The sequence below is a fragment of the Alnus glutinosa genome, chromosome 8 (assembly GCF_958979055.1).
Source record: "Alnus glutinosa chromosome 8, dhAlnGlut1.1, whole genome shotgun sequence".
Classification (NCBI taxonomy): domain Eukaryota; kingdom Viridiplantae; phylum Streptophyta; class Magnoliopsida; order Fagales; family Betulaceae; genus Alnus; species Alnus glutinosa.
In genome coordinates, this window is record NC_084893.1 from 13,521,228 (window position 1) to 13,539,809 (window position 18,582).

Genomic DNA, 18,582 nt, shown 5'->3' on the forward strand with positions numbered 1-18,582 from the left:
ATTGCTCGAAGAGGTGGGAACAAAGATGGGCGCTTTTTAGAGGTTTCTTCATTCGAGTTGGGTGGTCGGAAAGGGTTCATTGTTATCCCCGAGGGTCGTGGAGGGTGGGGTTGGATCAAATTCTCTGATGAGCTGAGAAAGGTTGTTGATTTTTTCTCTGGCCCGGTGGGTAGTGGGAGTGGTTCCTCTCCTTCGGAGAAGAAGGAAGTGAAGGCTGTTCAGCCGAGTTTGGGTTTTGCTCTAAAGTGGACGGGACCCTCTTTTGCGGAGGCGTTGAGGTCGGTTCCGGCCATTGCTGCGAAGGAGTTTTCCATCGTGGGTGGCGGTCGTTCTAGGTCAAGGGCTTCGTTGCCGGAGCCTTGTGAGCTTGATCTTCTTCCGACAGTGTGGCATGCAGAGTCTATATAGAGAACAGCAGTGGATTGCTTCTCGCTGGAGTCGCATCAGCTCAACCTGTTGGACAAAGACCGTTTTCTTTGTCTGCAGGGTAAGAAGCGTCCCTCTTGTTCAAATTTGAAAATCGAACGTTCGAGGCTGCGAACGTGGCATAAGTTGGGTTCTGGGTTTTTCATGGCTTTGGGCCGGGCCATAAGGAATCTTCTGGACCATTTTGCTGGGTCGGTGCTAAGTCGTAAATCTTCTGGCTTCCGCGTGGGTCGTCAAATGTCGAAAGCTAAAGTCTTCCGTCCGTCGAGTTCGCCACCGAAGACGACGTCGAAGGTGTCATCTGGGCTGATTCTGGTTCAACCTCCTCCTGGGGGTTTGGAGGTTGCTGCGTCGGTAGCCACAGAGGGCGCGGGTCCGGCGATCTCGGTTTCTGTTGGGGGTTCCATTAGGTCGGAGCCCTCGTCGTCGGCAGTTACAGGGACGACGTCGTTTATGCCTTCCATCGGGGGTGAGTCGAGCAACGTCCATATGGTGCTTTCAAGCCAGACTCCAGCCTTTAAAGAATCTTCTGAGGGTATGGGTATGGTATCATTGGGTTATTTGGGGTTCTGTCATCCTCCTCTGCCGGCACCGGAGTTGTTACTTCCGGTGGCTCCGGCAGCTTCTCTGGGTTCTGTCTCCTTGTTGGTCGGTTCTGAGTTGAACTCTTCTCCGGTGTCCTCCTCTCTAGTCCCTGCGGTTCCTTCTATTCAAGCCCACACAGCTTCTTCTTTGTGCGAACACGAGTTTCCCCATTATCTGCCGCTCGTTTCCATTAGAAGAAGGAAGGCCAAGGCATTGCCATTAAGATAAATGCAGGAACGGAACTTCCATTCCACTGCACTGAACCTTCAACCAAGCTGGTCGGACTGAAGCAAGGGATCAATCACCTAGCCGGGCACTGCTTCTTGCTTAGTCCTATTCTGATTCTGGACCTATGACAGCTCAACCAGGGCTTCCGTTTCCCGTTCCTCCTAAAAGTCTCTGCAGATCCAGTAGAAGGGAAGAAGTCTGCTGAAGATCCTCATCGGATTTCAGAGTTATCCACTGATTCGACTTTGGGAGAGAAAGTCCGAGATGCAGTCTATTGGTGAAAGGAGGAGGTATCAAAGCTTCAAGCGAAGAAGGATCAGCCTATTGTTTGCGATCAGAATTGGGAGAAGGATTGTTGGAGTATTGAGGAAGAGCTCTGGGGGAAGATCTCCGAGGTGTATCCATTGGTGACTAAAGAACAGAGAAAGAAGCATCGGGAGATTTGGGGTGAGATGATTGAGAACAAGAAACGCGAGAGTAAGAGGGAGCTTCGGAATCTACAAAGTTCCGTAAATTAAGGAGAAATCAAAGCTTCTTTGAGGTGCAGGAGAGACAAGGCCAATAGGTCGTAGGGTTGGTTGCTTTGAGGGTTTTTTGGTGGGTTGTTCTCAGGTTTTCTTGGTGTTTTGGGTGCTGTTTGGTTTCTTTTGCGGGTAGTATTTTAGTTGGTTCTTTGTTTTCTAGGTTTTGACTTGGGGGCTGTTTCCTGGTTTTTTTCGGGTTAGCTGTAGTTCTCCTGTGTATACTTCCTGTGTACGTAGGGGCGCCTTACGCTTTCTTTTCAATGAAATCTACTTACTTATCAAAAAAAAGTTGTATGTTAGTCGTATAGCGGTCTAATAAATAGTATTACTCTAATTTCAATGTTGTCATCCTTCATAGCATCTTGCTCATAAACAACTTTGTTGTCATCAACAAATTTATCGAATTCTAGATTACATGCCTAATAGCATTTGGAGGATTAAAAGGCACATGTAATCTAGACAATTTTGCTTCATCTTTAGGAATAGACTTAATTGTTAACCAAAAATCATATGAGGGCATATATTCTTTCAATTCGTGGAAAAACCCCAACCCCATAATGGAAATGCTCCTTACCGGAAAACATAATGCTTTTTCTTCTTTTTTCCCAAGTTCATTCAAAGACTTTCCTCTAATATGAAGAATAAGTATTTTTTTTTCTTAATTTTGATCAGTGTTCACTTGTATAGTCCTGTTATATTCAACTCATTTTGTCCTTCTTTCCAATGAATTCCATTATCTTCATGAGCCTTTTGATGGATCCACCATCTTTTGCAAAATTATATTAGGCAGAGTGCCCCTCAATCTTCTTTTATTTATTTATTTATTTTTTTTTCCTTTCTCTTTTTTTTTTAGCTAATACTGAATAGACCTCAAATTGAGGGGAAACCACCCTTCTTTTTTTTTTTCTTTTTTTTTTTAGAACACCCTAAGAACAATCCAAAAAGCCTGATACCACTAGTTAGAAATTGAATTTTGAAAATTGTTTGTGTGAAGACTTGATACGACATGTGGACACCATTTAACCTCCAAAGCTTAAAGAGAAATGCTATATGTACTTAAACTTTTACAAATGGAGTCTTACTAAGATGATGTGAAGCTTATTCATTGGTACCCTTAGTATTTCCTTTTATTAATTATTTTGATCATCTCCAATGAATAAGCTTTACATCAGTTAGTAAGGCTCCATTTGTAAAAGTTTAAGTTCATGTAGCATTTCTCAAGCTTAAACTAATGAGTTGGGTCCAACAATGTCATTACTCGAGACTAAATTTTGGTGGTACTACATAATATCAGACTTAGCTACTCAACAATTTAGCCACTCACATGTGAATTACATACTAATTGTTGAAATTAAGAATGACTCTGATACCAATTGTAGAATCACTAACATCTGGTGATTCTTAACAAATAAAGCAAAAACAAATTTTTATGAACTCAATAAAACCACTGTGGAGGAGAGTCGCATACAAAACTGAATGTAACTAAAAAAAAATACTAAATAATTGCTATTAAGTATACATGTGCAAGTGGAAAAAGATTGAGTCCTACATTGGAAAGATGTTACAAGTGTGAGTGGTTATTTGGGCCGAAACCAGTCGGCTTAAGCTAATGGATTGAGTGGTGTCTCAACATGCTATATTATAGTCTCACTAAAAGACTTTCCAAGGTGTCAATCTCTCTAACAAGTGGTATCAACGCTGATGATGGTGTGCGGTATGATGGAGTGGCGCAAGCACAGACAAGGGTCCCTGAAATAAGGATAAAGATATAAGGTGTAGGCATGAACAAAAGTCCATTGAGTAAGGGGCAAAAGTTCATGACACGGGCATAAACGACTCCATGGAGTAGGGGCAAAAGGGGATGAAACAAGCAAACTCACATAAAACACAAGTGATCCTAGAGACTACCCATAAGATTGATAAAATGTTTTCGTTTGAGGGGGAGTGTAGCCATGTGATGGTGAACTCACATGTCAGGAGATTGTTGAGTATACATGTGTGTTGAGTGTAAGAAGATTGAGTCCCACATTGTGAACATGCCACAATTATGACTGGTTAATATAGCAACATTTGGGCTCAAAACCATAGGTATAAGCTTTCAGGTTCATTGGTGTCCTAACATGCTATATTATGGTATCACTGAAAGATTCTCCAAGGAGTCAATCTTCCTAACAAATGGTATCAGAGCTGATGGTAGTGTGTGGTATGGTTGAGTAACGAAAATATGGACAAAGGTCCATGGAGTAGGGACAAAATTGCAAGGTGCGAGGATGTGAGCATGAACTGTAATTATGCCCATAGAGTAAGTGGCAAAGATTCATGGCATAGGCACAAACAAGTTCATAGAGTAGGGACAAAGTTGCACGGTAAGGACAAAGTCACATAGCACACTAATGATACTAGAGACGACCCATAAGATAAATAAAAAGCTACCATTTGAGGGGAAGTGTAGCAATGTGGTGAACTCACACGTGAAGGGGAGATTATTGAGCATACATGTGAGAGTGTAAAAAGATTGAGTCTCACATTGGAAACACGTCACAAGTGTGAGTGGTTAATATAGCAAATTTAAGTCTAAACCCATAGACGTAAGCTATTAGGTTGAGTGGTGTCCCAACATGCTATATTCTAGTATCACTGAAAGACTCCCCAAGGTGTCAATATCCCTAACAACAATAGATCAAACTTGACTCTGACATGAGGATAGGATTTTTTTGAAGAATTTATTGTTTGCCTCAGATTCTATTTTTGAATTTGTACTGTATAGGGATCTTCATGCAGAGCTTAGGGGGATCTTCTGATTGAAGGTGGTTAGTTTACTTGGTCGAATAATCAAGATCAAACATGGTCTATAATTAATAAGTTCTTAATTTCTCCGGAGTGGGAAGAACATTTTCCACAGGTAACACAAAGGAGAATGCCAAGACTTTTGTCAGATCACTTTCTTTTGCTGTTGGATTGTGGGGCGCCTAGAGGAGGGAGCATGTATTTTAAATTTGAAAATATGTGATTGAAATCTGATGGTTTTGTTGATCAGGTTTGAAAAATAATGACTTCTAATTTATCGTGTGTGTGATCAAATGTGCAACAAAATATTAAATGTGGAATTTAAAAGAGACAAATATTTTATTGATGAGGTGTAAACTCAATTAAGAGAAAAATCACTTCGGGGCAGCCAAATCTAGGGTATCCACTATTCAAAAAACAAAGCTAATAGCAAAGCAGTAACACTCATACTCCTGATGCAGCGATCGTACCTTGCACTCTAACATGTAATCCAAAGTGAACGCTTCGTAACCAAGTCTCCTACCTGAAGGGGTTTTCAATGGAATCCTTTAACTTAAGGCTCCTACCTAAGCTAGACTTCACATGTTCAAATCACACGACAGACAACTCTTAGAGAGCTAGCAGATCTTCATAGTTTCTACGCAAACACCCTCTCTAAGCTCAAAGGAATTCAATACCGAATTCTGTAAATAATACAAGCCTAGAGAACTCTATTTATAGGCTTTTGAAGACCTAATTCAACACGGATTCTGAGTTCTCTACGCGTTGCCTTATTAAGGACCGCGTCCGAACGGTGTTAAGCTATCTTCACCAAATGTGTCTACTGCGTAGTTCAAAATCTTCTCGAACACTGAATAGCGTCTGGACTGTGTTGCCCTATTGTCCAGACGAGTTCATGCTGTCTATGCTGAGCTGTTCAGAATCTTCTCGAACTGATAGGCATCTGGACGTTACACCGGGCCATTCGAACGGCCAACTAGGGATCTCACTTTTGCTGAGTTGTAAAATGCGCAGAATCTTCCTGGAGTCCGAAAATTGCCTTCTTGATGCTTGTGACACTAATACTTGTCATATTAAGGCCCTTTCCATTTCAGAGAAATAATCTCTTGAATATTCTGATAAACTCTGGAATAATACGACATCCCTGTTATAGCAGCATACTTACATGGTAGTGATTTTGTCAACAGAATGTAGCCAATAAAACTAATAAGGTTAAAACTTGGTGGATGTCCTTTGAGTTTTATGGATTACCAAGTTACGTTTTGGCTAATAAGTTGAAAGCTTTGAAGGCTGATTTGAATAAATGGAATGAGGAAGTGTTCGGTGATGTAGGGAAGAAAAAGAATGAATCATTGGAGGGTATTCGAGAGTTGGATTTAATTGAAGAGTGTCATTGCTTAGAGGAGGAAAGGGTTAGAAAGAGAGATATGAGAGAGCTGGAGAAAACTCTCATTTTTGAGGAAATGAACTGGAGACAGAAATCACGAGCTTTGTGGCTAAAGGAGGGGGACAAAAACACAACTTTTTCATAGGGTGGCCATTTCACATCGTAAATTCAATCATGTGGACTCTTTGAATATAAATGGTGCAATGTCCAAGATTATTCCCAAGGTTCTCGCAAACAAGTTTAAGTCAATATTGATCCACATTAGCTCTCTCTCTCGCTCTCTCTCTCTATGAGAGGTAGCGCATGAGTGCGGGGGTGGTGCGTGAGGGTCTTTGCAGAGGAGAAGAACCAGAATTTAGTTTCAACTAGGAGTGAGTTTTTACGGGCAGCATCTCGGGGACGGTATGGGCTATCTTAGCTATTGCTATGTGAACTCGAAGTCCTTTGAATTCCAGTTTGAGGTTAGTGGCGGGGTTCGGCTGGCCGAAAGGAGTAGACACTTGTTCCGGGCGGTTATCTTAGGATGGTCCAGCCTGGTTTGGCTGATGCAAGCAGTGGAAAGGCTATCCAAGGGAGAAGAAGATAACGATAAGTGGAGAACTTTCTGGCTGGGTGGCACTGTTTATGTGGTGCTGCGTAGAAAGAATAAGCATGGCCATTTCATTGAGCTGTCAGAATATGGTGGAGGAGGACGACATAGTTACGCGGTGATTTTGGAAGGGAGTGATGGGAAAGGGTGGCTAGATGTTTGAGTGCAACTTCAAAAGTTGACCACCTATCATGCAAAGCAACAGGTCGGCGGGACAGCTGCTGGAAGGAAAACTGATGCAGCACCGAAAGCTATAGGTAGGTTGGGAAGGTCAGTCCTATGCGGCGGTGCTAGGAGGAAAGATGTCGTTCGGAGTAGGGGTTCCAGCTGAAGGCAGAGGTAGTAGGGACATTCGGTCGGAGCCAAAAAAAGGAAGTCCTTTTACTTGAGGCCGGCGATCATGCAGAAGAAAGGGGAGTTACATTTTCAAATCGGCCAGCCGTTTCTATTTTGGGAAACGGTTTGAAGCACAATATTGACAAGGCGAAAAATATGGAGGAATTGAAGTCTTTCCTTCGTCATTTTAAGGCAGAAGCTGAGAGGTGGTTGGGCCTTTTGGAGTTAGGCTGTGTGAATGCAAATACAGATTCAGGTGGGCTAGAAGATGGGGGGCAGGGGAATAAGGCCCATGTTGAATGATTAAAATTCAAGGACCCTATGACCACAGACAAGCGTGAACATGAGCCCACGTGTGTCTACTCTAGGCACTCTCCACGCAAGGTGACAACACAGTGGCAGCAAGTGACCCGGCCACCGCTGGCGCCAACTCTTCTTCAGCTGGACAGGGTGGTGCTGACAGAATAGGCTGTTCTTTCACCTAGAGGTGGGAAGGTCAAGCTTGCTGACAGGGTGTTATCGGCAGGGTTGTGTTCCACGGGTTTGCCGGAAATGTGCATTGAAATAGAGAACGTGACCCGGCAACCTCTGGCGCTAACTCTCTAGCCGGACAAGGTGGTGCTGACAGATCAGGATGTTTCTTCACCTGGCGGTGGGAAGGTCAGGCTTGCTGGCAAGGTGCAAGTGACAGGGTCAAGTTCTCCGGTTTTGCCGGAAGGATGCACTGATACAGGGATTGAGCAAACCGAGGAGAGGAAAGAGGAAGATTGTGTGGTGGAGGAGCTTGAAGTGGAGGAACCTAGCTGTGAGGGGGGATCCGTGTACTAGTCTTGAGGTTGAAAACGGCGGGCTTGGACTACTCAGTCTAGGCACAGGGGAAGAACTAAGCCGCGTGGTTGTGGAAAAAGATATAGGAGAGCTGGGGATCACTAGAGGTGTTACCAAAGAACCCGTGGGGAAGAAGGAAGGTATTTATCCGAAAATCTCAGACCCGGTGTTCCAGCTTGAGCCCAGTCAGGGGGTTGAACTCAAGTTGGGAGGAAGGAAGGGAGTTGGATGTATTGGGGTGGATGAATTTTCTTATGCATGCAATCCTAGAGAGCCGGAGGGCTTAAAGGAGCTGTCCTCTGTCGTTGTCCGATCTGAATTCAGTTCTGAAATTGTGGAGGGTGGAGTAGGTGATGAATTGGAGGGTATTGGCCCGATTTCGGTTATGCCTTTGGCAGTGGAGATGGACAAGGACGCAAGTTCGAGTGTGTCTCCTAGATGGGTGATAGAGAGGGTGAAAGGTTACTACAAACTAGTAAGAGTGTCATGTGACCAATATGAAGATAAATTGTTGGCATTGTTTGAATTAGTAGAAGCCAGGTAGGTCCAATCCTTGGCTATGGTTACCACAGTTTCAGGAGTGAAAGGACATAGGGAGATTAAGCGGCTGAATTGCTCCAGAAGGGGGAGCAATCTAATAGAAGGAGAAGAAAGGGTAGGGGTGTGACGTATGTTAATGAAGCTTAAAATACTATCTTGGAATGTAAGGGGGATAAATGAGCTGGATAGAAGATTGCATATTAAAGGGCTCATTAGAGATTGGAAGGTTGATTTGGTGTGTTTGATGGAGACAAAAATGGAAGTCATTACTAGAGCGGTGGTTCGCAGTTTATGGGTACCAACACATGGATTGGTGTTATATGGGGGCTAGTGGGGCGTCAGGTGGAATTCTGATTATGTGGGATAGGAGGGCTATAGAGAAGGTGGATGAATGCGTGGGATGGTATACCTTAGCTGTTTCATTACGTAACGCTGATGACAATTTTATGTGGGTGTTTGGGGCTGTGTATGGGCCCAATGATGATGGGGAGAGGAGGGTGTTGTGGGATGAGACTGCTGGTTTGATGAGTTTGTGGGATAGGCCGTGGTGCTTTGGGGGAGACTTCAATGTGGTGCTGTTTTCGAGTGAGCAATCGGGAGCAGGTGGTTTTTCGGCGGCTATGGAAGACTTTTCGGAGTTCATACATGGGCAAAGTTTGGTAGATATTCCTTTTCATGGAGGGCAGTTTACTTGGTCCAATAACCAGGTATGGTCTAAAATTGATAGGTTTTTGCTTTCTCTGGTGTTGGAAGAACATTACCCTGATGTATCACAACGACGATTGCCTAGACTTTTATCGGACCATTTCCCTTTGCTATTGGATTGTGGACCGCAAAGAGAAGGGAAAAGACATTTTAAATTCGAAAACATGTGACTCAAATCGGATGGTTTTGTGGAACAAGTGCAACGTTGGTGGGAGTTTTATGATTTCCAAGGTCTGCCGAGTTATGTGCTGGCGAATAAGTTGAAAGCTTTAAAGGCGGACTTGAAGAAATGGAATGCGGAGGTCTTCAGTGATGTGGGCAAGAAGAAGGAATTATTGGAAGTTATTAAAGAGTTGGAGTGTTTTGAGTCTTAGCTAGTGGAGGAGGAGCGGGTACGAAAGTCAGACATGATCAGGGAGCTGGAAAAAACACTCTTATTTGAGGAGGTTAATTGGAGGCAAAAATCTCGGGTTCTGTGACTGAAGGAAGGGGATAATAATACTAAATTCTTTCATAGGGTGGCAAATTCGCATCGGAGGTACACAATCATGTTGGAGCTCTGAGGATTAATGGGGCTATGTCTACTGATCTGGTGGAGATTAAGGATCACTTTGTAAATTATTATGGCACTTTGTACACCGAGCAGAGTTCGTGGCAGCCTAGGGTGGATGGGATTTCTCTCTCTACCATTGATGCGGATGAGTGTCTCTGGTTGGAACGTGTCTTTGAGGAGCAGGAGGTATGGGAGGTGGTGTGGGAGATGAACGGGAATAAGGCTTCGGGTCTAGATGGCTTTTCTATGGCTTTCTTTCAGAAATGTTGGGGGGTTCCCAAACAAGATATTATGGAAGTTTTTTTAGAATTTCATAATAGCTGCCAATTTAAGGGGAGTTTGAATGCAACTTTTGTTTCCCTAATTCCTAAGAAGGCAGACGCGGTGGAGGTTAAGGACTTTAGGCCTATCAATTTGGTGGGAGGGGTCTACAAAATGATTTCTAAGGTGCTTGCTAACAGGCTCAAATCTGTGTTGGGGAAAATAATTTGGAGCTCTCAGAAAGCCTTCATTGATGGTCGGTAAATCTTGGATTTAGTTCTTATAGCCAATGAATGCCTAGATAGCCAAATGCGGTCGGGAGAGGCTGGGTTATTATGCAAGCTGGATTTGGAGAAAGCTTATGGTCACATGAACTGAGATTTCTTACTCTACATGCTTCAGAGGTGTAGGTTTGGGGAGAGGTGGAGGAAATGAATTAAATTTTGCGCTTCTACTGTAAAATTTTCCATTTTGGTTAATGGTGCGCCAACAGGTTTCTTTCAGAGCTCGCGAGGGATTAGGCAAGGTGATCCTCTTTCTCCTTTGCTGTTTGTGGTGGTTATGGAAGTGCTTAGTAGGATGTTGAATGAGTCTATGCTCCAAGGCTTGGTGTCAGGTTTCTCGGTGGGCATCAGCGATAATGAAACTTTAGTGGTGAATCATTTGCTGTTTGCTGATGATACCTTAATTTTTTGTGGAGCACAAGTCGAGCATGTTTGAAATTTGAGGTGTACCTTCTTATGTTTTGAAGCGGTGTCAGGGTTGAGGATCAATTTAGGCAAATCCGAATTGGTCCCCATTGGCGAGGTGGATGATGTGGAGTCTGGCACATATTATGGGTTGTAGAATTGGGTCTCTACCGATGACCTATTTGGGTATGCCGTTGGGGGAGTCGTTTAAATCTCTTTCTATTTGGAATGGGGTTATTGAGAAGGTGGAGTGAAGGTTGGCTAGTTGGAAGAAGCTTTATTTATCCAAGGGTGGTAGGGTGACGTTGATTCATAGTACACTGTCTAGCATTCCTACTTATCATTTATCTATGTTCCCCATTCCTGTGAGTGTAGCCAAGAAACTGGAGCGGCTTCAAAGGGAGTTTCTGTGGAGTGGTATGGGGGATGAGACTAAATTTCATTTAGTCAATTGGCATTGGGTTTGTTCTCCAATCAAGGTTGGTGGACTGGGAGTTCGTAATGTTATTAAGTTTAATCAAGCCTTATTAGGGAAGTGGATGTGGAGGTTTTCTCATGAACGCGATGCTTTGTAGAGATCGGTGATTGAGGTGAAGTATGGGAGTGAGGGGAGGTTGGAGTTCATTACCGGTGATGGGGTCTTATGGTGTGAGTGTTTGGAAGTTTATTCAAAAGGGGTGGGATGATATGTGTTGAATGTTATACATTCAAGCCCCTTAATTTACATATGTTAAGCTCTTAGTTTTGTTATAATTTGATGTTTTGTGTTGTTTTTGTGTTTTCTTGTAACAGGTTTTAGATGAAAAACCGATTAAATTCCAAGATTATAATGAAGTCAGCAAACTCACTTTTGGATAGATTCAAACTGCAAATCAATTTTGAATTTAAGGAAAGAGAAGTTGGCAAAAATTCGTTATCTTTGGAAAGAATCAAGAATGAGCATGTCTCAGTAATTTAATCATAACTTTCGGCTCAAGTATCAGATTGCAACAAAATTGGTGGCGTTGGAAAGCTAATAATAAAGGAAACAAATATGTCAGAAATAGGTTTTTCCTCATTCGGATGTTTTCCATGCCAAAATCGCCCCGCAATAAAAGACCGCAAATCTGTACGAATTTTGGAATCCTTTTCCTACTTGGATAGAAGTTTCAGAAAAGGAAAAAACTTGAAATTACTCTATTTGGACTAGAAGACCTACTTAGAATTGTAATAGGAATTCTAGAGCTTCTAGAGCTTATAATCCCTATAAATAGGCCTCTAGCCTCTGAAGAAAAGACATACAAGCTTCGAGGAAGAATTAAAAGCTACATCAAGAAGGAGGTTCTTTTTAATTTTTATTTTCTTTATTTATTTATTTTCTGTATGTATATAACTTTATTTTATATTAGTTGTAGCTAATACTTTAGTTAGGGCTCAATTGAAGCCCTAATCATGTCTCTTTAAGTTTTTCAATTTACTTTGCTACAATTTATATATTGATGTTTAACTTGATTAATTCTAGTTTCTTGAATTCCTTGCATGTTTATGTTTGGCCATCATATGCATGTGGTATGGATTTGTTATTTATGTCAATTTGGATGACCGAGTCCTAGGCATAATAGAGTAACAAAAGAACCCCGACACAGGTTCTTGGATTAATCAACATAAAGACAACTGGAATAGATACCATATTCCAATCTGAGTGTGTTTACCGATTTCCATAGATTTATGCTTCCTTGAAGAACAACTTAGTAGATACCATGCTAAATCCTTCAAGGAAGAAAAGAGTTAGAGTAGATACCATGCCTAACTCGTTGTTTAGGGAAATCAATAGCTTTAGGAGAAGATACCATTCCCTTGTGGCTGGTAAGCATTAAGCATCATGTTATGATTGTAGTATTGTGCATATTGTGAATCTTATTTGAGTATGATTAGCGGTGGATATCGAAGCCCTACCTTTTCTTCATAGTATTTTTAATTCAATCTTTTATCTCATCTTATTCAACATATCGCTTTTAAGAATTTCTCTTTAAATACAATTTATACCAATCCTCGTGGGAATGATCTCGTATTTGCCTGCTATACTATTGTTTTGATCTTGTACACTTGCGAGTAAAACGTACAAGTATTTGCCTATTTATTTAGGTAGATATTTGCACAACATGGGATAATGTATCCAAGTACTTACGTTTTGAGGTCGGTGAGGGGTCTCATATTCGCTTTTGGCATGATTTATGGTGTGGGGACAGGCCTCTCAAGCTATGCTATCCAGCTTTGTACTCTATTACTCGTTCTCCGGATGCTTGGGTGGTGGATAATTTGTCTGTGGTAGGAGGCATGGCTCAATGGAATGTTCTCTTTACGCGCTATGCTCAAGATTGGGAGGTGAAGATGATGTCCTTTGAATAGTTATACTCTATTCGGATTCGGCATGGGGAGGTTGATAGGGTGGTGTAGAATCTTTCTAAGAGGAGGAATTTTGAAGTGAAGACTTTCTATAAAGCTTTAGTTTGTCACGAGGCGGCTTCTTTTTCTTGGAAGGATATTTGGCGTGTTAAAGCTCCGAAGCGGGTGGGGTTTTTTGTGTGGACAGCGGCTTTAGGAAAGATTTTAACACATGACAATTTACGTAAGCGTGGTATTGTGATGGTAGAGTGGTGTGTTATGCGTAAGAAGCATGGGGAATCCATTGATCACCTTCTTCTTCATTGTGACGTGGCTCGGATTGTTTGGAGTTCTTTTTATAGCTTGTCTGAGGTGGAGTGGGTTATGCCTCGTAGTGTTTTGGATTTATTGACTGGTTGGGGCACTTTGCTGGGTCGTGGTCCTGTTAACTGTATTTGGAAGCAGGTTCCTTTATGTGTTTTGTGGGGCTTGTGGCGTGAGAGAAATTCTAGGCTTTTTGAGGATATGGAGGCACCGGTTGGGGTTCTTTGTAGAAATGTGCTTAATATGTTATATTTGAGGGTGTCGGCGCATAGCCCGGGTAGTATGTCATTCACTGATTTTTTACTTTCCTGTTCGTTTATTTCCTCTAATTATGGGCACTTTTGTATACTTCCTGTGTACTAAGGTTGCGCCCCTCTGCGCTTTTTATTGAATTTTTACTTATCAAACAACAAGTTTAAGTCAGTATTGGGCAAGATTATCTCCAACACACATAATGCTTTTATTGGTGGTCGACAAATTTTGGATTCAGTGCTTATTGTTAATGAATGCTTGGATAGTCCACTTTGATCCGGGGAATCTGGGATGCTGTGCAACTTGGATATGGAAAAGGCATATGATCATGTTAATTGGGAATTCTTGCTCTATTTGCTGCAGCGTTGTGGTTTTGGGGAGAAATGGAGGTCTTGGATAGAATTTTGTATTTCTATGGTGAGATTTTCTATTCTTGTGAATGGAACCCCGTCTGGCTTTTTTAATAGCTCTCGTGGGTTGCGACAAGGGGATCCACTTTCACCTTTTATTGTTTGTGGTGGTTATGGAGGCGTTGAGCCGGATGATGATTGCAGCAATGGATCAGGGTTACTTGACAGGGTTTTCAGTGGGGTCTATGGATAATGATGCCTTAGTTGTGAATTATTTATTGTTTGTCGATGACACGCTGATTTTTTGTGGTGCGGAAGCATAACAAATTCGACATTTGTGTTGTATCTTCTTATACTTTGAGGCAGCTTTGAGGTTGAGGATCAACTTAGGAAATCAAAAATTGTTCCTATCAGTGAGGTGGAGGCTGTCGAAGGTTTGGCTCAACTCCTTTGATGTCGGGTCGCTTCTTTGCCTATGACATACTTGGGTTTACCATTGGGTGCTTCTTATAAGGCCACTTCTATTTGGAATGGAATTATTGAGAAAATGGAACGGCGGTTGGCTGGATGGAAGCGGATGTATTTGTCGAAGGATGGTCGGCTGACTCTTCTTAAAAATACTCTTTCCAACCTTCCTACGTATTACTTGTCTTTGTTCCCTAATCTAGTGGGCATGGCTAATCGACTTGATAAAACTTCAAAGGGATTTTTTATGGGGTGGCCTTGGAGATGAGGCAAAATTCCTTTTAGTGAATTAGAACATCTGTACTCCATTAAAATCAGGTGGGTTGGGAGTTTATAACCTCATCCAGTTTAATCGAGCTCTTCTGGGAAAATGGTTGTGGAGGTATGGTTAGGAGAGAGAGGCATTATGGAGATTGGTGATTGAAGTCAAATTTGAGAATCTAAGGGGTGGTTGGTGTTCTAAAGAGGTGGGTACTTTTGGAGTGGGTGTGTGGAAACATATTAGAAGGGGGTGGGATAAGTTTCACAATTTTGTTCGATTTGAGGTATGGGTAGGGTCGCATGTAAGTTTATGGCATGACATGTGGTGTGGGTGTAATGACCCACCCTCATCGACACAATATTATCCGCTTTTGGCTCCCCCGAACCAGACTTCCCAGGAGGTCACCCATCTTGGTACTACTCCTGCAAAAGCACACTTGCAGAATTCTGATAGGTTAATGGTCATCACGGCTTTAAAACATGTTGTGTCAAGAAGGGTGAGAATATACATATAAGCACATACTTATTCCCATACCCAGGCGATGTGAGGCGTCACAATCACCTCCCTTCTTGGGACCCAACGTCTCCACTGGCGACCCTCATGGGCTTGTGCACGCTCCCCTTAACTCTGGTTGGGCAATGGCTCTGATACCATTTGTAACGACCCACCCCCAACGACACAATATTGTCTGCTTTTAGTTCCTTGAACTAGACTTCCTAGGAGGTTACCCATCCTGGTACTACTCTCATAGAAGCACGCTTAATTGCGGAGTTTTGATAGGTTCATGGCCATCACGGCTTTAAAACGCGTTGTGTTAAGAAGGGTGCGAATATACATATAAGCATATACCCATTCCCATACCCAGGCAATGTGGGACGTCACAGTGGGGATAGATCATTGAAGCTATGTTTTCTAGTATTGTTTAGTATTGCTAGGAATAAAGATGCGAGGGTGGCAGATAATTGGGTTGTTCAAAATGGAGTTACTCAATGGAATGTCATCTTTATGCGACCAATCCAAGATTGGGAGGTGGAGATTACCTCTCTTTCTTCGCGCAGCTTTATTCTATTCTAGTTCGACACAGAGAGGATGATAGGTTAGTTTAGAGCCTCTCCAAATGGGGTCTATTTGAAGTTCAGTCATTTTATGAAGTGTTAAATAGACAAGATGGCCCTTCATTTCCTTGGAAGAGTATTTGGAGTGTAAAGGCTCCGGTGAGGGTGGCATTCTTTGTATGGATAGTACCGTTAGGTAAAACTTTGACGCATGACAATCTGCAATTGAGTGGTGCTCTATGTGTAAAAGGAGTGTGGAGTCCATTGAACATCTATTACTTCATTGCGAAGTTGCTAGCGATCTATGGAGTTACATTCTTTCTTTATTTGGGGTAGAGTGGGTTATGCCGTGAAGGGTGCTGGAATTGTTGATTAGCTGGGGCGCTTCGTTTGGGTGTGGTCCAACTAAGGAAGTTTGGCGGTTAGTTCCATTGTGTTTAATGTTGTGTCTTTGGCAATTTGAAGATGTAGAGACATCGATGTTGGAGCTACGGAAACGTTTGCTTAACACGATATATATTTTGATAGCGGCTCATCATAGCTTGAGTGTTTTTACTTTTGCAGATTTTTTATTTTTATTTTGTATTCTTTTCCTATAAGAGGTTCTCTTGTATACTCCCAATATATAAGAGTTGTGTCCCTCTGCGCTTTATTATTGAATTAACATTACTTATCAAAAAAAAAATTGTTCTGTAATATAGGGAACACTTAATGATGGCAGAGTAGTTGCTGTGAAGCAACTTTCTTTGGCATCTCAACAAGGAAAGAACCAATTTGTAGCAGAGATTGCTACTATATCTGCCGTACAACACCGGAACCTTGTGAAATTGTATGGATGCTGCATTGAGGGCGAGAAACGACTTCTTGTTTATGAGTATCTGGAAAACAGGAGTCTTGATCAAGCATTATTTGGTAAGAGAATAACATTTTATTGAACTTATATCTATTTCTCTAACAAGTAGAACACTGGATGTTTTATTACGTATGGTTTGCATGATGAGACAGGAGAAAGGAGTTTGATTCTTGATTGGGCAACGCGTTTTGATATATGCATGGGCATAGCAAGAGGTCTAGCTTATCTTCATGAGGAGTCAATGGTTCGAATCGTACATAGAGATGTGAAGGCCAGTAATATTCTGCTCAGCTCTAGTTTCGTCCCCAAAATTTCAGATTTTGGTTTAGCCAAACTTTACGATGATAAAAAGACCCACATAAGCACCCGTGTTGCAGGGACAATGTAAGATCCCTTGTAATATTTTTATTTTTTGTTTGTTTTGGTTTTCAGATATATTAAGTAATAACTTTGGCATTAATTGATATTGACTTAGTGGCTATCTTGCACCGGAGTATGCGATGCGTGGACATCTCACAGAGAAGGCTGACGTGTTTTCCTTTGGTGTTGTGGCTCTAGAGATGGTTAGTGGCAGGCCTAACTCTGACTCAAGCTTAGAGGAAGAGAAGATCTATCTTCTTGAATGGGTAAGAAGAATATTATTTGTAATCCACAATAGATTCTCATTTCTAGACTCAATAAACATCGATCCTTTTAAAACTTACATATATACTGACTCTACCAACAATCTCAGCAGACTCACTATATATACCTCCTATGTTTATTTTTGAAGTAAAGAAAAATGAAGCATCATTAATTAGAGCAAATAAAAGGGGACGATGATATCAATCTCCTTTTTTTCTTCCTCAGTTTTTAAGTCTTGATGTCACTCCAAAATTCATCTGTCATGTTGATGCATATTGACTAGTTTATCTAGATGTTATGCAAAAGTAGAGCTGTTTATACTCTGGAACAGTTCATTTCTTCCGTGAGGTTTTAAAGCTCAAGTTGAGACATATCCCAGTCTCCCAGTGCCTTCCTTTTTAGTATCAGCAAATTTTGGTTGCAGTGCTTCCTTTTTATAGTTTAGAAAATCTTACAAAGTTGGTGCATTTTATAGCAACTCTAGAGTCATGAAAGTCAGAAATATTAACTCTTCTAACAGACACATGATCCTAAATATTATACGGAAAGGGCGACTACATTCCAAGAGTTGTCTTTAACAAAGTGCCTTAAGTGGCCATATATAATTTGGAGTAATACAAGAATTTGATACTTCACCAATGGATGTTGTCATTTTTGTGCTTGTTAGGCTTGGAATCTACATGAAAGCAAGTGTGATATTGAACTGGTGGACTCAAAATTATCAACATACAGCGAGGAAGAAGTAAAACGAGTGATTGGAGTGGCTCTATTGTACAGTCAAGCCTCACCAATGCTAAGGCCGGCAATGTCACGCGTTGTAGCAATGCTTTCAGGAGACGCTGAAGTGAACACTGTAACTTCAAGACCAGGATACTTGCCTGATTGGAAATTTGATGACAGAAGCTTTATGAGTGATATTGAAACTGAAGGAATTGATGATACCCCATACAACTTTACAGCAAGCACAAGCATGTTTGTCGATGCCCAGCATTCGCCGGTGGGTGCAACTAAACCTATGCTTCAAGATTCAAATAGAGATGAGAATTGATCTTTGCTGCTGCTTTTTTTTTTTTAATTTTTTTCCTTAATAAAGAACATCATGAACACATTTTGTTTTATGTACTTCAATTCCTGATCTTGTATGTTATTGTGTCACGAGATTTGGAACCTTTGTTTTGTTTTGAAGTAGAGGTGGACTTTTCAGACTGTGTTGTGATATAAGGAACTATGTACTCAAGAAGCACCTACAATATATTTCAGATGGTGTTTAGCGTTGTTAAAAGGGAATTTAAGGCTTCTTCTTTTTGGATGAATGGAATTTAAGGTATTGGTTTGAACTATTTGCGAATATAATCGGTTTGTTTGGACGTAAAATATATTTTGGAAAATATTTTCCGTATTTTTTGGTGTTTAGTGCAACTAAAAATTATGGTCAACGTAAATCATTTTCAGTTTGACCATAAAAGCCTTTTTAATTTTTGAAAAACGATTTACGATTTTGGAAAATGATAAATCGTTTTCTGGATTTAAACTCTTCATTCTTGCATACACATTTGTTGGAATATGTCACCGCCGGCATCGGAGTTAGTTGATAG

General features: G+C 41.5%; 1 pseudogene; it reads left to right on the top strand.

Moving 5' to 3' along the window:
• Positions 1-18,274, top strand: part of LOC133876137 (probable LRR receptor-like serine/threonine-protein kinase At1g56130) — a 49,230-nt pseudogene extending 30,956 nt beyond the window's left edge.
• The last annotated feature ends 308 nt before the right edge of the window (positions 18,275-18,582 follow it).